Raw genomic sequence first — 22,763 nt, 5'->3', positions numbered from 1 at the left:
AATATTGAGCCATGGCAATATCTATCCCAGACTCACAGAATGAACCAGATTGGAAAATACTTCTGAGATCACTGAGTCTGACCTAACACCACTTTGTCAAATGGCCATGGTACTGAGTGCCACGTCCAATCTTTCCTTAAACACCTCCAGGGGTGACTCCACCACCTCTCTGGGCAGCTCAATCACCCTTTCTATGAAGAATTTCTTCCTGATGTCCAGCAAAATCCTCCCCTGGCACATCTCAAGACTTTGTCCTCTTGTCTTGTCACTTGTTGCCAGGAAGGAAAAGCTGACCCCCACTTGGCTGCAGCCTCCTTTCAGGCGGCTGTAGAGAATGAGAAGGTCCCCTCTGAGCCTCCTCCTCTCCAGGCTGGACAACCCCAGCTCCCTCAGCCACTCCCTAGAGGACTTTTGCTCCCTGCACCAGCCTTGTTGCCCTTGTCTGGACACATTTTAGCATGTGCAGAACATTCTTGAATTGTCCGTAACACCTCAGTACTCATAAGAATTGTTGCCAGTTAATCTGTCTACATGAAAACATTTTACTGCTGTTGGGTTTTAATACCACTGTTCCTATATTAAGAACTTAAAATGCATTCACAACTTTATGCCCATTCTTTGACCTTTAACAGCCTATCAAAATTTCTAGATTTTCAATAGGAACTGTAAAAGCTCAAATTTCTCTCAAATCCATGTTACACCTCTGCAAGACCCACTCAATATTAGTTATTACAATGTTAGAATGGTGTGAAACAGAGTTAATAGCCATTATCCAGGTTTGATTTAAATATCTTTTAAATTTGCTATGAATTCTAAAAAGAACAATTTAGTACCAGCTAAAATACCCTAGGAGAGTTGCAAAAGAGAAGAAAACCATTCTGACAAAGCAATTATATTGGCCTTATTCTAGCACACTATGATATAAAAACTAGCAATGAACCAAATCTAATTTTGTCCCCAAGAAGCTATCATTATTTATCAAGCATGTTTTGTGAACCATTTCAAAGATCAAACCAATAAATAATAAAAGATCATTTTCATTCTTATGTAGCAGAGAGTAGAACAACAGATATCTTACAATTCAGCATTTCTGCAGAAAAAATTACAGCAAACCAATATTTCTTCTAAGTTTTTATTAACTATTTATTCAAGAAAGTTGGGGTTTTTTTCTTTTTCCACAGCTGAAAATCCACTGAGAAAGAAAGAGGATGGGAAATTGTAAAACTCTAATACTGATTAATTGCCAAAAATATCTGTTCTGAGTATTCTATTAATTATTTTACAAAATCAACCTATTATGTATGATATACCTCTCTCTTGCACTTGTTTCTCCTCTAAGAAACAAAATTCTCTCTTTTATTTAAGTGAAAAATGCCATTGTTTGTCTTAGAGTATGCTATGTATTGGTATATACTGGTGTCACAGAAAAATATGGAAAATATCAATAAGGGAAAATGCATGAAGTTCAATATAAAAGGTGTGAAGTGCCACTTAGTTATTAAAAATAAAAACAGATCGGGGGGTAGGGGTTTATTAACACTACATTTATAACAAAACACATCTCAGACTTCCTGTCAAGTCTGCAAACCATCTTGTTTAATTCCCACTCATGTCAGCAAAAAGAAATCCTGGTACTTTGTAGGTTAGTGTCTGGTGGTGGTGGTATGTCTTCTTATGTATCTGCTTTGATATCACAATCACAGGATCTCTGGGGCTGGAAGGCACTTCTGGAGATCTTCTAATCCAATCCCCTGATGAAAGAGTCAATTAGATCCAGTTACCCAGGGTTATATACTGGCAGGATTTGAACATTTCCAGGGATGGTTACTCCACTGGGCAGCTCCACTCTGAGAAATATACACCAGTGTTTGATCACTCTTCACAGTAAACCAGATTTTTGCTATCTTTAAATCCAGTTTCATCTATTTAGTATCTAACTAAAGCCCATACAAAACTCCTGCTAGTAATTATTGTTAGGTATAGACATAGAACAGTAAAACATGATGTAAAAATGCATAATAGAAGAGATTCATTGTTTGACAAAAAGCTAGTTTACAGCTAATATAAAGATTTAAAAGTAATCTCTTAAATAGTGAATTTAAAGTATGCTGCATGTTTTCTTTTTCTTTTTCTGTAAAGTGGAATGCCTGTCTTTTTCATTTCTACACACTACTCATGAATAATTGAAAATACCAATAAATGCCATGGAAACAGCTGTGCAATGTCCATGGTGTTATTGGCTGTATCTGCACTGACTGCTCTGTAGCCTTCAGCCTGTGTGCTGAGGCTGCATATCTTGGTCCCAGCCTGCACTGACAATGAGGGAATCTGGCATCTACCATCTCTGGAAAGGAAAAAGAGGTTTGAAGAGCTATGATGTGCTCTATTAACAAGACAAGTGGAAATGGTCTCAAGGTGCACCAGGGGATATTTGGATTGGATATTAGGAAAAATTTCTTCACTTCAACTGTAGTCAAGCATTGGAACAGGCTGCCCAGGGAAGTGGTAGAATCATGATATCTGAAAGTGTTCAAAATACACTGGAATGTGATCTAGGGATTTGGTTTAAAGGCGAATATGGTGGTGCTGTGTTAATGGTTGTAAACCAATGATCTTAGAGGTCTTCTCCAACCTCAGCTATTCCGTGAATCTATAATTAAGTCTCTTTATGAGAGGCTGACTGTGACACTGGGACAGATCTCATTATGCCTGGACAACTTTTTGCTCCACAGTTTAATCACAGCCATGGAAACCCACATTGCAAGACAGAGTTAAGTAATAAGCTTCTTGCCTAAAGCCTGTCAGTAACTATGAAAACAAGCAAGTCAAGAGCCAACCTCATGCTGTAAAAGGGGACTGAATGATGATTTCCCTTTCTCCGTATTCATACCAGAACAAGAAGGGTCTTTATTACTCAAGACCCTCTTTGCAGAGCTGATGGCACCTGAAGTGTCTGTAATGAGTGATGTGCCTATGCAACATGGCTGAAAGGCATTTAATAAACCATTCAACAAGTAGCAAACCATATCAATTGATCATCAAGAAAGACATAATAGTGCACACAAAGTCATAAGACACTCTGAAATTTCCTTCCCCTTTCCCTCTTTGCAACATGAACTACAGGCACACAATAAAGACCTGTTATATTTTAAAAATTAATGTAGCCACATGTCCTCAAATTTTCAAGCGGCAATTAGGAGAAGGCTAAGCCAGAAATACTCAAAAAGTCACTCAGGAAAGTTGTAAAGGGAGACAACTATTAAAAATGAGAGAACTTAGATGTTACTTCTCCCATTGTCTGTTTTTCAGACTTCTTTTAGGACAATAATAAAGCTCTAATAACTTTTAATTTAGATGTTTTTATTTAATCTTACATCCTCAGACAAAGAGGGATTCCATCAAAAGAAGTAACAATTCCCTGTCACAAAATTAGGTTTGTTAAGAGAAAATGCAGCAGCCTACATCCTGTCATATTTTAACCTGAGAGTTTTACACTTAGCATTTGCACTTTTGTACTGAATGTTCTGACCTAAAAGCACTAAATGAGAAATGTCCTTTTGGGTAGAGACAGCTTCCATCTGAGGACACTGCTCCTAAGAGCATGGGACTGGAAAGACCCTCTTTAGTATCAACACTGAGTCAGCCCTGGCCGTGCAGTAGATGATGCCTTCATAGAGTGGTTATCTAGCTTTGTTCCAAAGCTTCTAGCTTTGTTACTTGTCTCATTTACTGCTTTAGCTCTAGCTGGAAGCTTGTTCTAGAACAGCACTGACCTATTGGTAGGACATGTCCTGTTTCTGGTCTAAACTTATTCAGAGCCAGTTATTGTGCTTAAAGAGCTTTTCTTCTTGCCAAGAGGAAACTTATTCAGTGATCTTTGTTCCCTTATTATCTACTCAAATATTATTCACAGAGGAAATTATCTCTCCTCCAAGCCTTCCCTGGCTGGCTTTAATAACCAAGATCTTCCTGTTACCTCTTCTTTGCCTTATTCTATCAATCTCACTAGAAATTTCTGAAACTACAGTTCATAAATGCCAACAATCAGCATTTCATAGTTTCTTTAAAGCAAAACTGGGACATGTCAGGCAGTGGTTAGGCTCTATTGAATGAGAGACCAGAGTCTTCGTGATTTCCTCTAATGGATGAAGAGAATTTATATATTTTTCAATACATCTATATTATGTTTTAATGAAAAATTTGATTTATGCCTGATCCAGATGCTTCTTTGTAGGTAACTGCATTATGATCTCAGGGAGGAGAACAAGAAAATTTCTCAGAAGATGAAACTACACCCTGTATCAGGTAAAAGTTATAAAGTTGTAGGAAGGAGTCTCAAAAATACATCTGCCAGCTTTCGTTTAAAGACCATACCTCTGTGTCCCTGCCTACAGTAAGGGGCCCACCATTAAGTAATATCAAAAGAAGGTAGGCTTGCAACCATGAGAGTTAAGAAGAAACCTTTACATTAAAAAAAAAAAAAAATATTACAGGTTCCCACTCCACAGACCACCAGTGACTGCTCCAGTTGCTGTTGTCTCTATATCACAGACACGAAATTAAACTTTTGCATTTACTTTAGTGAGGAAGAAAATAGCTAATTTTTCTTTGGGAATATAGTTTAAAGTGCACTAAAGCACTTCTCAGTTTGTTGGTGTCCAGTTCAAAAAAACAGGATCACTTCTGAAAACTGTTGCATAGCTCTGCACCCACATGACTTCCATGGGAATTGTGATCACCAACAGGAGCACACAGAAAGGCATTATGCACTTTTCCCTGCTCATGAGTTTCTGGGCTGTTTTAATTTGTTCTGTTCTGCTTTTATATTCTTTTAATAAATCTGAAGGCCTTTCATCACTAATGCAGCACTAGACAAAACAAGTGGGAAGGATTATATGAAATTTGATCAGCAGCAACAAAAAGCCAATTTAACTGAGGGGGTTATTGCTCTGCTTGTGATGTTTTAACTTTTGTGAGAGGCAGAGGCTTAGTTTACACTGGGATTTCCTGCATGATTTACAAAGCAGGAGTGAAACCCCACACATCCATTCTGATAAATCTCTCCCTTCATCCATCAGTGCTGACAGTGCTAATCTGTAAAGAATTAGTGAGCTAGAAGTTCAAGTCAGCTCTTCCCTTCATCTGGCTATAACACTATTCAGGGAAACTACATATAAAAGGTACCAATAAATGTCAGTGTGCAATGGAAACAGAAATTATTGATTGTACATTTTGCATGAGAAAGTGTTTTATAACAAAAAGACTGATTATCAAATAATTGACATAAAAATGGTAATGGAGACAATGGAGTCTTATGTGAAAAACCTAGTTTTTGCTAGATAAATTGTTTCTGTTCTCTTTACAAAAGGCATAATTTGATGAGAATTAAGTGGCAGTACTGACATTGCACCATACAGGCTATCTATAAGTAAACTTCTAGTTTCATGCAAGACACCTGATATCTCAGTGGACTAAATGCATAGATAGTGTGGAGCTGGGCAAGGTCATCTCTGTCTAATTCATGAATTAAATGGTTTAGTGGCACAGCACAGAGGAAGTCACACTGACTTTAAAGACCCAAAATGTCTGTGATTGGCTCCTGTCTGATTGAACCTGGGAATATCTGCTGCCTCCAGCTGACCATTTTCAACTGCTTCTAACTGATGTAGCTATTGAAGCCATGAGCTGGAATTGATGTGCATAGTTCAAAGTCAAGACATATAAATCTTTGGTCTTCCATGAAGAACAGCAGCATATTTTCTCAGCAGGAAAACATATGAGGTACGGTTACTGTACTGCTACAGAAAAGATCAGAAACACAGGCTTTCCTTCTTCTCTCCTCCATGGTTGCAAAATATGCAGACCGAAGAAAAGAAACTTTTCCACGAACAAGAAAGCCAAGAGTTCCTCACAATTTTTGTCCTCCTGCAGTCTCATGCAAAAACAGTAACAGAGTCATAACAAAATAATGGGGGTGCTGAGTAGACCTCAACAGTCATCCAACATTTTTCCCAAAAAATTAGTTGCCTAAAACAACTGCAAGTTGAGAGGTAAAATAATTGAAGGTAGCAGTAATCCTGTATGGCAGTTCTCCTTTTCTCATGCTTCTAAGGACTTTTATTACCATTTGCACTCTAGAAAAAAATCTCATGTCAATCTAAGGCAAGTCAGGCTAATCCTAGGCAGGGGCAAATAGTGTGCTTGCTCTGGGGTACTGTATTTTACAGGAGATTCCCTGAAATCTCTGGGCTGCATTTCAGCCAACATCTCTGTCGCTATAGGACACGTGAAAGCACGACACGAGCCACCTGCTATTTGCAAGGTAAAGAAGAAAGTTTATTATCCGACTCCGTCTTTTATACTTTCCCAAAGGTGACATTGGATTGGAGAGTGAATGGGCCACCTCTCCAAAGACATTGGACAAACCACCAGTACATCAAGTGTTCTCCACCCCCATAAAAGAATGTAAACAATATGTTGTTTACAGAAATTGTGTGGGAAAGTTGTCCAAAAGAATGTAAACTCAGAAGGCTTTAGAAAGTCTTAAGGATCAGGGTGACACATCTCCTCCTCTACAGGCCTCCTTTCTGTGAAAAGTTGTACTAGGCAGAATGGGTTTGACTTTTATAGGAGGTCAGTGCAGGCCTCTCTAACAGACACCTCTTCAAAACCCTGTCTGGATTAGAGATAGGAGGAATTGTTGCTGAATGCAATTTAAATGTCAATTTAAATAGTTGAGCTTGACAAGGAGGAATGCTTCACCAAACCATAGAGCTCCTGCAATGGTGGGCAGGTGGTCACAACAATTTCTTGGGGGTGGTTAAAGTACTTAAGCATGTTTCATGCTCAGGTGTGCTTGGGCTTGCAGGGTCTGGTAGCCTCTTGTCATAGCACCAAATTTCACATATATCCCTTGGAGGAAGTGAATTTATGCTGGTTGAAAGAGTCACATGGGACTTCTGCTGTGAACAGCTGCTTTCTTATTCCCTCCAGTACTACCTTGAATTATGTCTTGAATTACTGTAAGATTTTGGCTATCTGGAAGATCGTAACACTTGAATACTCATTTTCACAGCTTCCTGCAAATGATAAAGCATTATTTCATGATGAAATAGAAAGATTGCAGGAAAATAAGTGTCAAAAGAGTGCTGAAAATGAGCTTGAGAACAGCAGATGCATTTCACATGAAGAAAGGCTGTGCGGGTTGGAGGTCCCTGAAAGACAGGAGAGAGACTTTAGATGATATTCAATAGGTTTGTCATATTTCCCTTTTGATGCAAGATACATCACAAGCCCCAGAAAGCTGTGTTTTAAAGGCAATAGGACAAACCTTTCACTACAAATCCAAACTTGGAGCAAGGCAGAAGATGGAAAATCATTATCTACTGAGAGAAAATGATGTGACCAGCATATCCGAAGGCAATGCTCACATATCAAAAGAAGTCTTTAATGTGTTCACATATTGACCACCACTGTAAGGAGAAGCTCAAAGCAGACAGTGTCAGAGAGTAGCACTTTTCTGCAATGTGTCTTGAGTGCATGTCTAGATAGTTTAGGTTGCAGGGAAAAGAGGATTGCTGCCTGCCTGAGACAATGAAAGGTAAAAAATGGCTTCTTCTTTCCTAAAACTCTATGTACAGTTTGATTTAGACTTTATTCCTGCAATGTCTTCAAAAACTATTTTTAAATATATGGTGGAAATTGGCATGAGATAGCAGAAAGAAATACAACAGAATATATTTGTAATGCTTAACTTAAAGTTAGTCCCGCAAGAATTACTGTGCTTTTTCAGCTCAGCCTGGAAACATTATTTGTGAACATGACGATTCCAAATTTAGCAATTAGTAGAGTTGTGTATATGCAAATGCATAGACATACACTGCACTACCCAACACACTGTTTATATTTCACAGGGCAACAGTTTGGGATCTGCAGCAATGATTTATTTAACATAATTTTGAAATCAGGGCATGAAAAGTGAAATTTACATTCTCTTAATTGGATCCCATGGGAACAGCAAGTATTCAATCATTCTTTTAAGCATTTGTTTTGAAAGTTCTAAGCAGTAAGTAGGGGTTAGTTTTATTGGGTTGTAAGGCAACTTCAAAAAGTTGGATAGAAGGGTTATATAGAAAGCATAAAGACAAATCATGACAGGGAATGTAGTCTGTCGTATTTCCTTCAGTTGTAAGAGCTATGAGAAAATGGGATGAAAAGACTTTTTTTGTTGCGATCAAAACCTTTGGGGAAAAGGGTATTGAAACCCATTACTGTCTTGGAGAAATATATAAACTACAGTTATGCCTTAAAAAACAACTAGTGTCAATTCCCTGATCTCTCTGCAGCTTAAATCAAAGTTCCCAAGTGACCAAACTGTATTGGCTGATAAGATGAGCATATTCTTGTCACCTAAGGAGAATTTGCAGAATGTCCACATAAGCTTTTCTTCTGCAATTTATTTGATTTGGTAGTAATACACAGAATTTTCCTGCATCTACAGAGCGTGATCATAACTTTTAATTGTCTATGTCACCAACAGTGTCTCTGGCTTGTTTTTAATCAACAAAAAGAGAATTTATCTAAGAATAATATTATGCACAGAAAAGATCATGGTTTTACTAACGTTGACAATAAAGCTACTTGAATAGTAAATGAAGGTGGTACAAACCCACAACTGCTGTTCAAAGGGGCTGCCCAGTCCTTAACTGAACATATGTGAGTGAAGGTTTATGGTGAGAAACATATCTTACCTAATATTCTGTATTATTGCTGGAAACAAAAGACTAACACATTTCAGCTGTACTTCCTTCTGGGAAGGCGTTCCTAAGATTTTTGTACAACAACTAATTTATTTCTTTCATGCAAATTCTCAAAGGTGGCATTGAAAATCTCAAGGAACACTGTAGTTTCAGATCATGATATTACTGGCAATTTTTTATTTAATGAACAGCAATGAAGCTGCCACAATGAAACGTATGTTTTTAAACCTTATCCACTGTCCAGTACCACAGTACCAGTTTCTAATCAGGTTGTTTCTCTTTTTTTTTTTTTTTTTTTGCATATTTTTTCACTGAAACATTGACACAGATAGCCCCTAAAAAAAAAAAAAAAAAAAAAAAAAAAAAAAAAAGAGAAAGCACTTCTGCTTTCATAGGAAATATTCAATTTTTGTATTTCTAGTCATTGGAATCCCATTTCTCTCTGTCTGTGTACAGCAGGCATACACACATGCAATACATATAAACATAAACAGAATTTTCTTTTAAATTGTCATTCTCTTTCTCTCTATATAGATATGGGTATAGGCATGTGTATGTATAAAGTCATAATTTCATATAAATGTTCAAGATCAGAAGTAGATTTAATTTTTTTTGACAGATTCCTTGTGATCTAAGCTTAAACATATTAATTTCTAAAAAGAAATTCCAGAGGAGTCACAATGACATTTATACAGGTTTTTAGTAGGAAATGCAGCCTGAGATATATATCTATCATTTACCCTTCCACCTTTAATTGAAATTTTGAGAGAGAAAATTACCATTTCAAGCAAAGAAACAAAGTGTTGGTGGTATTTCTTATGAAGGAAGATACATTTATTGAGTAGGTATACTTAAATGATGACAGAGAACAAGAGCTGGCACAATCTGTCAAGAGAACTTTAAAAATCTGAGACAATTTAATTAGAATGAGCTATGGTATGGTGCAATAATTTTCTGGTCTTTTAGTGTGTCAGCAGATAAGTTTTGCGTTGAAGTTCTAGGGTATTTTTACAGCAAGAAAATAATCCTGGAATATAGTGTTTATGTCTACACAAGCTTAAGTAAAATTCCCAGGAGAACTATTGAACACTTGCAACTGTGTCATTCATATCAAGACTCCCTTGTTTTCTTTTATTGTACAATAAATTAAGAGCTACTGGAGAGTGTGTTCTCTGGCTTGCTCAGATTGGAGGTTTTCATGACCTCTTGATTAGATGGGTTCCTTTAGATCCCAAGTCAACAGAAGAATCTTATACTACACCCTGGAGCATCAACCACTTTGGACACAAACAAGGAGCAATGTGATGCATTTGCAGACTGGCTTGTAACAGTTTTTCCAAGAGTCATATTGTAACATTTTGAAATACAGATGAAGCAAGAACTCTTCTTTGGGACCATATTGTCTCAGGGTAATTGTGCTCTTAATTTGGAATGGGAATCCAGAATAAAGTGGTCAGTAGACAGTGACTGGCAGGAGATGGGTTGAGAGTGAGGAGCCTTGATGCTACTTATGTTTACAGAATTAAAATAAAAGAATGGAGGTTTATAGACAAAATAGATACTATTTACATGAACAACTTAAACAGTATGAATTCTTTGGTCACTGTAAAGTTTAGTCTTCTGCAACAATGGTAGACTACAAGGGAAATTAGACCTACAAAAATTTCCTCCATGAAAATAGAACAGACCTTTCCATATTTTTATTTGATTAATTTGTTTACAATTTCAGCTAAGACTTGACTCTACAGAGGTTTGTGGGACCTTTAATTTTTATTTCACTGGGCTCTTCCCTGGACAAGAACCACTGAAAGTCATTGCTCTGAAGGAGAAGAGAAAATGGAAATATAAATGCTTCCTAGTCAAGTCTGAGAATTCCAAAATTTTCTTTTGAGGAGTAATTCATATCCATATATTACTTTGAAACTAGAAATTCTTGAATTGCAGACCTGAAAAATACTGACATGACACCCTTTGTACAACTTTGTACAACACATTCTGAAGGAATGTGTTCCTTCAGAAAGTTTAGTCCTTCCTCTGTGTTAGGTCTACAAATCTAGGGAGAAAGTTACTATTTATCATTAAGAAATATGCCCAGAAGGAGTAATTTATTTGTCATTCAAACCAAATAAGTGAGAAAGTCTAGACATCGGTATTCTTGACAGTTGAAATATTGTACTATTAGCAACATCTAAATAAATAATACATGCTGTAGAAATTATATTGGCAAGGGGCTATTAAAAACATTTCAAAACTGAGATAGTTGGGGAAGAAATGAAAACATTACAGAAATGATAAAGGAAAAGCACTAACTCAAGGGAAAGTGCTGAAAGTAAATATAGAGCCTTTACATATCCAAGGTATACATGTATATATATCCAAAATATACGTATATATATGGGCATATCCTTTATGTGCTCAAAGCATACTCATTTATGGAAAGGACCACACATTTAAATATTTCCTGATTTTAGCAGATGGGAAATTGGGGCGAGGAGAAGATTTTTATGAATTTCCAGTTCAGATGGAATATACACAAATATATATACATAAATTCTGTGTCAATGTCAAAATTTAACAATTTGAAATTCATTTTCTGGCAAGTATATTATCCACAATTAATTGTACTGGATGGTCAATTCCACATAGTCCTGATATATTTCACTGTCACTCCATAACTACTCTTCTCATTGTAAAGGACAAGATATTTCACTGTGTAACTGTGAATTTTAGGGAGGCTTGTCTTCCCGTTTTCTTGAACTCTTATTTTCATTCTTAATAGTGCCCTAGGTGAATAATACAGACAGTTGCTCCTTCAGTCCAGTCTGCAGACAAAAGCAAAACAACAATCCCCCTGCAGACAGTGCTTAGAGTAACATCATGAGATGAATGAGGATCTCAGTTGGCAAAGAAACAAAATTACAGCTCATCCTGGGAACTGAGGTGAAGGTTGCCAGTGGGACAAAGTGATTACTGTGACATAATTACAATAGTGAAGGATAAATTGATTTATTACATTTCAAGTGATGGGAAGACCTTACTTTTTGTATCTATAAACAAATATACACAAAATTCAGTAAAAGGAAGGAGTGGAAAAAGAGAATATATTGTTAAAAGGCAATTGCATTGATAAATGTTTCACAGATAGGGTATAATTAAGTGACTCAGAGAAATTTTTGTCACAGCTTTGCAAATTTGACCAGGAAATATCCTACTTTGGATATAAGTCTGTATTCAGCTGTAACAATGCATTTGCTGTGAAATGAATTGCATTAAAAACGCCAAGCTTCTCTGTTTAAGTAGGATGGGATAAATGTCATAAGAGACCATACTCTCTAAAGCAGTGTTTGGTTATCAATGGAAAAAATTACTCTCACTGAAATATCTTAAGTCAAACTTGAAAAAGGGGGAAAAGCACACTAATTATGTTTTCACTAATATTTTTGCATCAGTTTGCTTGCTTAAATCAATGCTATCTTAAAACCTAATGAAGTAATTTGACATGTTTAGAACAAATCAATCAGAAAAGACCTTAATGTGGCATATTTTTCTTCAATGTCAACGACAGGAGGACAACCTTCAAGTTTAAAAAGACACATTTTTGGCTTATTACACCAGTCATCACCATGACCCAGTGAAGTGGGCACTATGAGAAACAGGGTGGCAAAAGAAAATGTATCCTTCAAAACATGCTTCACTCTAGAACTAAAAGTGACTGTTATTCATAATTAGTATCCACTGGAAGAACTAGGATCCATCCCCAGAGAATACTTTTCTGTATCACTAAATATTGATGCGCTGTGCTGGTGGGATGTGTCTGTTTCTCTGCTGCTCCCAGCAGACAAAAGTGTGGTGACCCTGGAGAATCCACGCTTCAGTGTGTGAGAGCCTGAAGAGCAACAGGTCAAGCACCAGTTTCCCCTCCTACTGTGACAGTTGTAGCCAAACAAAGGCTGGGAAAAGAGAATTTAAGGGGGAAAGGAAATTGGAAAAGCAGGAGGGAGTGAGAGATATCTAGGAATGAAAACAGAATTCAGGTTTTGGGAACTTGGGCAAGGACTGTGCAACAAAGAAGGGGAAGAGAACATCAAAACTAGGGAGAGAAAAAAAAATGAACTCATAGATGTAAGAAAAATAGAAAAGAGTGTGAGAGGTGTAATGTGAAACAACAAAAATTTTGCTGAATTTATCTTGAAAAATTATTAGGTATTAGTTTACCTGCCAACTGCAAAATCCAGACAAAAGGGTGAAAGTCAGAGGGACCACAAGGAAATGAACACCACCTCACATTACTGTAACTGATGGAAGGAAGAAAGAGGAAGAAAAAAATCTCCAGGGCTGGTATCTTGTTTTGGAAATAGGCAGTAGAGATTCCTACAGCAGTAAAAGCTCCTTTTAGCTTTAGATCCACACTGACCACATACCATAATTCACTACTCCTCATAAATCAAGCTAAGACAAATTCCTTTTTAGTACCTGAAGACAGCATTGCCTTCAAGGCTCAACAGTGTTTAGTTGCCCATCTGCTGATAAAACAAGCCTTGACACCTTATACATAGAGTCCTTTCAATGTCAGTTGCATCTCCAATGCCTGTCAGCATTTTTAAAGGGCTGGCTAAGACATAAATCTGCCTACACACAGTTATACCTCATGTTTAGAGCAGTTTCCCTGTTGGTAACTCTCAAAATGAAAAGCGGGGTCTATCATACACATATGTATAACCAGTACTAGGACTCTTACCCTCACAGTGTGTTGCCTTCTGCTGAGAAGGCAGGCGACCTGGTTCCAAGGGACAGCACGGCAGCCCGGCCTCGCCCGGGCCACTCGGGCCACAGACATACACAGACACCAATGTGGTGGATGGTCAAATGGCGTTTATTACCTTATCTTGTGAGGTTAAATAGTCGAGGGGGCTTTGCTACATCAAAGGAAGAAGATAGGGTCTCTAGGGTTAGTAAGGGGTGGAAAACTACGAGTTAGGAGGGGTTACGTGTCTCAGGGGTGATGGATTACATGTCACAGATGAGGGGGGAGGGTCTTGCTTTCTGTTACATCCCGAAATCTTCCGTTCGCCTGTCCCTATCTACCGCAACAGTGCTTTGGTTTTTTTCCTTGCCAATCTAGAAAACCTGTTTTTGCTGTTACTAGTATCTGTCTTAGTTTCTTTCAATCTGTTTAATCATACCATTATCATTTGACACCTGGTGAATGTGTCAGCATAATACACTGGTCCATTAATTTTAAATTGATCTTGAGAAACATGCAGAAGAAAACAATTTACCTTTATTTGAAATAACCAATTCTGTTAGTATGACAATCATTGTAATATAGCATTAGTATTGCTCTTTGTCTCTACAACTCACCAACCACAGAACCAAATCTAGGTAATCCTCAAGCCTCAGAAAATTTTTGGGTTATAATTAGTATTTCCACTATTATGGGGGCATCAAATATTTTAAAAAGGTGAGAAGACCCTTCACCACTCGCAGAAGTGGATCTGGAACCACATCTGAATGCTGGTCAAAATAGGCTATTTAAAAATTTATTTACAAGTTTTTCAACTTCTTTAGGTACTGCATTCCAAGTTTCTTATACCAAGTCTTATCCCTACTGTGTAGTTTCTGCATCTGTGAAAACATCTATTTGCTTGATGAGGTTGTATTAAGGTAAAGTCATGCTCCAAAGACAAGATATTGTAGAAAGAGTCAAACAGGTCATCAATAGCTGTGTGTGTAGTGGTGGACATGTAGGCATATGGATTAATATAAATATCTGTTGGGATACACAAGTGTTAAAGTAATTTGGGAATCATGTATTTAGGAGGCTAAATGTTTTATAGATTTAGGTCTAAAAATTCTGCCAATATTAGCAACAGCCAGGATGACATTCTCAGTCTGTATCTATGAGATGTGAGGGCTGCTTATCCTGACTTTAGTAAGGGCTGTGTATTCTGGGCATGTCCCAGGACCAGACCTGCAATAATCTGACTCTAACTGAACAATAGATTCTGTACTCACAGCTGTCTGATCCTTCTAATGTCCATTCCTTTCTCTGTTCCCAGGGAAAGTCTGCAAGAAAATCAGAGACACAGATAATGGCAAAGAAATTTAAGTGAAAAGAGCAAAAGCGTAAGGACCTTTTCTCCAGACAAACAGGGCTCAAGTTAGACAGCTACTGTTTTTCATTGGTTTGTTTGTACACTCAGCCTTCTCATTCTTTACCTCATTCATATGAACATATCTCAAAGCACAGCCAGTATGCCATGGCATTTTTAAAATAGCCTATTTACCAAAAATTTCAGTGCCTGAATGAAATCCTGTGCCCATTCTTAAAGACCCAGCAGACACAGGGGCACCTGGCAGCATGAAGCAACTTAAAGAATTGGCTTTTTAACATTATGTGTTCCAAGAGTTTGCTAAATGCCATCATTCATTGGAATGAGCTCTCTCACCAGAACAATGAGTTAAGTCTGCATGTCTTTAAGAAAAACCCAACAGCCTGAACTTTGCATACTCTTTTAATCATGTTTCACTGGAAAAAAGTAAAAACTTTCAGAATAACCAGAAATCTCTACTCTTTCCCCATTCCCATTTTATCTCATTTTTCTTTATAAAGGCAGAGTGTTTCCTTGAAATTGTTCTCTTTAGAACTGTAGCACATTTCTTGGGAAATAAAAAAAATAAGGTTAGCTAAAGGAATAGCAATTTATCTGTGGCATTTCAGCAAATGTGGCGGTTTTCTCCTGTGCCACTGGTTTATTTCAGTTGTGGGAATACAACCAACCAATACATTTCTGAAGCATGAGTGAAAAAAAAGCCCACAAAACAAAATCCATCTGTAAGCACAGAATCAATCAATGTTGCTGTAGTCAAAAAGAAGGATTTTTCTCATAGTTAAAAAAAGTGTGTCACATTATTACAGACACAGAAATTAAGTGTGCTAAAGGCAAAATCCAAGATGAATGGAATTATTTCTATGGGAATTTAACACATACTGTGAAAAAAGATTTCAATTAAAATGATTAACGCTAGGTGAAACTCAGGTACATACATGACACTGTCATGTTAATGAATGAGACAGATCCTTTCCTTTCAGCTGGAGTTGTGCTGAAGGGTGATGACAGCTGAGTGAGATATCACCTCTTGTGAACAAGAGCAAATCATGTGGTGGTTTCATAGACCCATCCTGTCTCTGAACAGACATACCACCTCATGTGTTTAGATGGTATAAAGCTGAGGATGGGTAGCCACTTAATGTCTCTGCCATTAACCTGTGAAGTGATTTCATTGTAAAAAGATATTTTCATTACTTAAGGTGTTTTTCTTGAGTCTAAAACACTGAAGGTGTGAGATTCAGGTTCCTAAACACAAGTTTCTTCCACCATGTGAGGCATTCTGCTGTGTGCTTTGTGATCTGTGTGACTGACCTGTCTTTCTCCTCCCATTTCATCCTTCTTACATGCATTGTCCTCTACAGGAGTGGCACCAAGCCCTTTTTCAAAAAACACATTACAGGAGACACCTAAGGGAAATTAATAAATAAAGAAAAAATTGCTGTAGCCACACTAGAAATGGTTTAGCTACTGGGGTTTTTTGTCCTCTCTTTCATCTATAAGTTGCCTAATTGATCTGCAATCTGTCACTACTGTAAACATGATTATGATGATGATTACTATCAATTGTGTGCTGACTCTTTATTGAGATATAATATCTCAGTAACATGAATTAGTTAAAATTTCTCAAAAACAAAGGTATTTTTATTGCATAACTTTAGGAGAACTGTTGAAGATTGAAACAACTTCCCTTGGTTTTCCTGACCTTACTCTAACCTTCCTCTGAGGCCCTTAGGAGTAAACAAAAAAGGACAAACTATTGACTTCATTGGGAAATGTCACCATTAACATTCAACTACAATTTTTGTAAGTAAGGGCTAGGCTTTTCTCATGTCCTGCACTGAAATTATGATTTCCAAGACTGACCATCTGGATTAGGATGTCAAGAGGATGGAGCCAGGCTGTTCTTGGTGATGCCAAACAATAAGGCAAGCAGCAATGGGCAGAAACTGATGCACAGGAAGTTTCATCTGAAAATGAGGAAAAACTTCTTTACCATTCAAGTGATTGAGCCCTGAAGAGGTTACCCAGAGGATCTGTGAAGTCTCCTTTACTGGAGATATTCAAGAATAATCTGGACACAATTCCTGTGCAATATGGTCTAGGATGTGCTTGAGCAGGGAGGCTGGGCCAGATGACAACTGTGGTCCATTCAGAACTTGCCCATTCTGTTGTTCTGTGACCAAATATTTGGAGTGTCCTGTTGGTGGGCACGCCTTTGTATCTGAAAATAAAGAACAGATTGTCATCAGCCCTGCCTCTATTTCACTACAGGTTCTGAACAGGTCTGGATGTCTCTCATAGAAAGCTAATTATCCCACAGTTCAGTAAACCAGATTTTTCCTCTGAAAGAACTCATCTCTCACCATTTAAATAAAATATTTCCTTGATGTTCCACAAAAAGTTAAAAGAATGGTGTTCCCAAAAAGTGAGGCTCCCTATTAATACACCATGATGTAACAGCCAGAGCCTTAATCAGCTTTCTCACTTGGAAATTGACATTATGGTCAAGCTGCAGGCAAATTCCTAAACAGAGTGTTGATGCTTATATTAAGTGCAAGGTAGCAAAGAATCTAGTCCAGTCTGCTTTAGGAAAAAGACACAAAATAATAAAACTGAAAATGGCTCTATATGTCTTGAAATCAAAGAATTTTTGTTATATAATCAACAGTGCACTTAAGCCAGCATTGCAATCAATCATGGTAGCTGATATTCCTAAAGTTTTGTTCAGATGGATAATTCTCCAATGTTTCTACTCTTCTGTTAGAACTGATGGGATAGTTTAGCTGAGCAAAATCTCTGGTTTTGATTTGGATTTTCTTGTGGGATGAAAATACAAGCAAAAAAACCCAACAACAGCAAAAACTCATTAAAAAAAAACATGAATTCTTTTGGGTTTACACTTAGTACTACTTAAAATACCTTGCATTGGCTTGGTGAACAATTTGATGCTTCCATAACAACTGTATAATAACTTAACAAGTAAGTGCATCTAAAACTGATGTGTTACATACATAAAGATGAAATAATTAATAGTTGTTAGGTCTTGCTTTTTTTGTTGTCCCTTTCTTCCAAATCTCTTTATCTACTTTCTTTTGAAGTACATTCACTTACTCCATTGGGCAATAAACCCTGGAGAAATACAGTCAAGATGCATTCTGTGTTGAGAAAATTACTTTTCTAAATACAGATTCTAGTAAAGACTTACTAAATTCAAGATAAAATAACTTTATAATACTGAATTTTGATCTCTTTAAACAGGTGATTAGAGACTAACATGTACCATTTGATAAATAATACTTGATCTCATGACCAAGTTAATGTTTCGACCCACCAAGATCTGTTGTAAAGTGGTTACAGCAGTTGTGTCAACAACTTCTCTCTGACTCCAAAGTATAAAGATTAATCATAGGAAAACCTCATGGCCATTGTTAATAGCAGACTACTCTTTTCCTTGCAGGGAGTACGTGGAAAGTTTGGCCAGTGATGGCAGAACCACACATCTGAGTTTAGAGGTGTCTTGATACAGTTGTCCTCTGAGGCCTGCCTCCCCTTTTGCTTAATCATCCAGTTCTCACTCTTCAGCAAGACCTCTGCACATTGGCTACTGCTGTCATTGGAGCAGCATGCATGTTGTTTGGCTTGGCCGACATTCAAAATTCTCCATCATCATCAAGGCCCATTTTGGTTGATTCCTATAGGGAAAATGTTGAAATGCCACAGGCTTAAGAGACCAACATCCTACATGGACACTTTCCATACTGCTGCATTGAATTCTAATTTGCTAAACTTCTAGTTTCTTAGCTTACTCATTACTTGTTCACTGCTTTTTCATTTCCTATGGCACTTTTTTCCCTCCCACCTTCACATTCTTGGGCACAGACTGGCTTTTGATTACTTCTCCAGCTAAATAAAATTCTGCAGCGTGTGAGTTCCCTGCCCTAGGCCAGCATAGCCCTCTCTCATTGCCATCTTCAAGTTCAATGTTACCTTCGACTCCTGGGCAAGCTCAGTCCTTTGGGCATATCTTTAGGGGCACTTAAAATCTGTAGTTAATAACACACATGCACACATAAAACCAGTAGCATGGAAAATGAATTTACTGGTAATGCTGTTTAAAGCCAAGTAGCCTTCCCAGGCTTTAGACAAGCCTGATGGCTTGTCTGGCTCAAATTATGAAGGTTACCTCTCTTTTCTTGCTGGTCACACATCCAGCAGAGGAGTCCAACCCCCACTGCAGTAACCTTCTCAGAGCAACAACTTCTATGTGTCAGCCAGAATTCAAAAATTGCATGTAGCTGGATTACTGCAATCATCATATTTCATGCCCCTTTAGGCTGATATTCTGAAGGAAGATGCACATGGATACCAACCTTCCATGTCACATCTGCTGCAGCAGATTCTGTGCTCCACCACAGGTCTTGGCCAGAGCACCCTTGTGCAGTACAAAAAGCAGTATAGACATATCCAGACCACATAAGCTGCTGCAGGCAGGCATTTTCCATTTTCCTGTGTGGTTGCTTATCCTGAAGCAAAATCCTGTCCTGTATTTCCTTAGTGGGCTCACAGTGAAAAATGCTAAGCAGAAGATTTAGACGATGGAATTTGAATTTGGCTTTCTAAAATCTTTATTTTTCTTGCACCTCTTGAGGTGCTGAGCACCCACGAGATCCAGCCATGCTCTTTCTTATGCCCACCAAATAGCACAGGATATTATTACTTCTTCAGTACTGTGGGCTTATATAGAGAAGGAGGAAAGTCTCAAGCATAAAATTAAAACATATTCAATTATATTTCTGAGGATTTATCACTGTTTTTTTCTAAATGCTCTTATTATCCGATATTTCTATGCCTTTTGTTCCTCTGTGGGCTTGTGCCTAGCAAAAAAACAACCCTACATGTGAATTCTTTGAGCTAAAATATAAACTCATAGTTAAGAGCATAGCAACATGGTGAATTTAAACCAAATCTTTGCAAAAATGCCTAGAGCATGCACAGGCAGTATTGGGGGAATTAACTGAAAATAAAAGGAGCAAACTGATTCAGCGGTATGTTGTTCCTCTGTTACATTTTTCTCAAGTTCATAGGTGCTCTACTGGTGTAAACTGCACTAATTCTATTTTTACTATTTTTAGCTAAAGATCTACTCCAAATATTTTGGCTGCAGTGTATGGTCTCTTCATATAAGGAGCAACTTTCAACTATTTTACCTAAGACAGAATAAGAAATAAAAGAGTACATTCCTACAATGCCCTATTTGTGTAGCTAGGATAATCTCAAGTCTTCTCAGGCTTTCAAGGTTTTCAGACACAAAGTAGAATGTATTTAGATTTGTACATATTCAGAAATCAAAACCCCCTCAAGTACTAATGGCTTAATTTATATTTCATAGAATAAGAAATGTTACAGTAGAATTTTCTGAGCTGAGTAAACCTTTATCAGCTGTTCTTATGCTTTTAGCATTCTTTGTTCTCATCTCTCTCCCTCAGGATAAAATAAAAATAGCTAATGCTCGTTTTCTTCCCCAGTTTTTTCATCCACTGTTTCTGTTCGACTTTTATCTGACAATCCATCTTCCATGGTAGCCAGTGTAGGATTTTGATTCCTGTACCTCTTTTTCTGAAGGCTGCTGATCATACTTTCTCCCTTGCTGTAGTGTCATCAGATGGCTTGTGCCACCAGTGGTTGTGTCCTCACTAACAATACAAGGCTTGGTTCAAAGGCAAAGCTTTCTCTTCCATTGGAACAACTATTTGCCAAGGCACAGCAAAGTGCAACTACCACTCCAGTGGTACTTAGACAGAGCCTGAGTCCCTCAGCTACCCCTCACCTCCTCCTCATATTCCTTCCCCCAGGTTCCTTGCAGTGTGTCAGGGGGCAGAGGCAATGCAGATAAGCAGTTATGGACCAGAAAAGTTTTTTATGCCTGAGGAGGAAGTGAAGAGTCACAAAAATTAACAGACAGCAGCCTGGACTTATGTCTTGCAAGAAAGTCAGCCAGGGATGTCAGATTAATTATAGGAAATTTATTTGTACTTTCCCTAAAAAGAATAGTTGTTGTTTGATGTGACCCTGATCTTGTCTGTGTTGTCTCATGTTTTCAGCCATCATTTCCTCAGCTAGATTACATTCATGTTGAATGTGCATCCTTCTGTGTCTGGGACCATGACTGTTTCTGGGCACATGGACAAATCCAGGCAACATGAGAGCAGGACTTCTCATCCTCCATGCTCTACATACTGCCCAAAAGTGGGGATCGGGACAGAAGCTGCAGGATGGCTTAAGTGGTTGATTACCTCTGCCTCCAAGCACAGCCACAGCAAGAACACACCAATTACCATTCCAACCCCACATTGCACACGCTCTGCTCTCCTAGTTTAATCACCTCCAGCTGGATGGTATGATGGGCAATGGTTGGTGTGTAACCCAGGTCTTTCTGTTGTTCTCATGTGAGTTTAGGCTCAGACTGTGAGGACTTCTGTCCATTTCTCTTTCCATGTTTTCTTTTCCCCTTCATGCTGTTAACCCCATTATCTTTGACAAGACCTGGGTTAATCAGTAGCCCTTTACATTAAAGGGTTGACAGTAAAATCCTGTTTTTCCTTTCTCTAGGAAAAAAAGAAAAACAATTAGAAGGTTGTTGATTTTTTTTCTTTTCTATATGATAATCTAAAGGAATAGCCCTGTGATGTTTCAAATCTGGTTTCTTGTAGAGGTGCTTCATTTTCTGGTGTTGCAATACATTGTTCCTTGCTGATTAAACCTGCATAGCACAATGTTAAATGTAAAACCAATCCTAAAGGAGTCTGTGACTGTGGAGAGTTGCAATGCAGTACACTACCTCAGAGGTATGCCCCTGTATGATTTTAAGATTGGCTGTGCTCCCTATTGCTAAAAAGGAAATCTGACACCCTCTGCTCCTCCCTTACCTGGTCCTGTGCTGTCACTCCCTTTTACTTGGAGTAAACCCATTCTGATCATTACCACAGAAATCCATCACCTGCTTTTATATGCTGGGTGAATTTTTGTCTTTTAAGTGTGTTGAACTTCTTGTTGTGCACTCAGATGAGAGCCAGCTCTGGTGCAAAATATGCCACAAAAAATCACAGCTGGCATGGGGAGCTGGGAGGGGATAATAAGACTGTCCTTTTTGACAGAGGCAAGCTGATAATTAATCTTATATTGTATAATGAAACCATGCACTATTAGAAACATTCCAGATGCTTTAGTGATTGCCTCACAGTTATGGCACTCAGGTCTGGAAGACATCAGCACAATGACACATTTCAACTCTTTCAAAGCAAATGGTACAATCCCTGTTTTGCAGGTTTCTTTTCCTGTCATGCTTATGAGATTCTTCTTCATCAAGCACAGCAGCAGCACACACACATGCTTGTTAGCCACCACCACAGCCATCCAGAGTTAGAAGAAGGGAACAAGCTCCTTTAGATCAGTTAGGGTTTACTGGAAGAGCACCTTTATGGGAATGGAGAAGCAGCCTAAACATTTCTGCAGTCAGATCAGTTAACTTGAGTGCCGCTACAAATGTTCTGATGGCTGGGACCGAAATTTTCTGATACATTCAAAATGCAGAGAGTGACAAAGGGAGCCATATTCTGTGATGACTTCCTGCTACATCAAAGCATGGGGAGTTAAAAACTTGCTGGAAAAGTACTGGACTCAGCAGTGACAGCTCTAACACCCACCTCACTTGTTTGTGCTGCTGTTTCTGCTGCTGTTTCTGCATGTTTCACAGAGATGTTCTGCTAGCTGTCACCTTCCCAGGATAAGTCTGCACCTGGTATTAGTTTCTAAATTCCTTCTTTTCTACTTCTCAGGTGTTTTAAGCAATTACTATGCAAACTGTTTTCTGTTTCCTCAGATTCAATAAATG

General features: G+C 38.0%; 1 long non-coding RNA gene across 1 annotated transcript in view; it reads right to left on the bottom strand.

The window, feature by feature from the left end:
* Positions 1-19,593, bottom strand: part of LOC144248896 (uncharacterized) — a 43,859-nt gene extending 24,266 nt beyond the window's left edge. The window contains exons 1-2 of the long non-coding RNA XR_013342080.2: positions 16,866-19,593; positions 14,775-14,825 (exon numbers count right to left, since the gene is read on the bottom strand). This is a non-coding gene — a long non-coding RNA (uncharacterized LOC144248896). The remainder of the gene's footprint in view (positions 1-14,774; positions 14,826-16,865) is intronic.
* Positions 19,594-22,763: the final 3,170 nt, after the last annotated feature.

Source organism: Lonchura striata, chromosome 1 (genome assembly GCF_050655825.1).
Source record: "Lonchura striata isolate lonStrDom1 chromosome 1, ASM5065582v1, whole genome shotgun sequence".
Lineage (NCBI taxonomy): Eukaryota > Metazoa > Chordata > Aves > Passeriformes > Estrildidae > Lonchura > Lonchura striata.
Note: the sequence above shows the minus strand (reverse complement) of the source record. Positions and strands in the feature narration are given on the sequence as shown.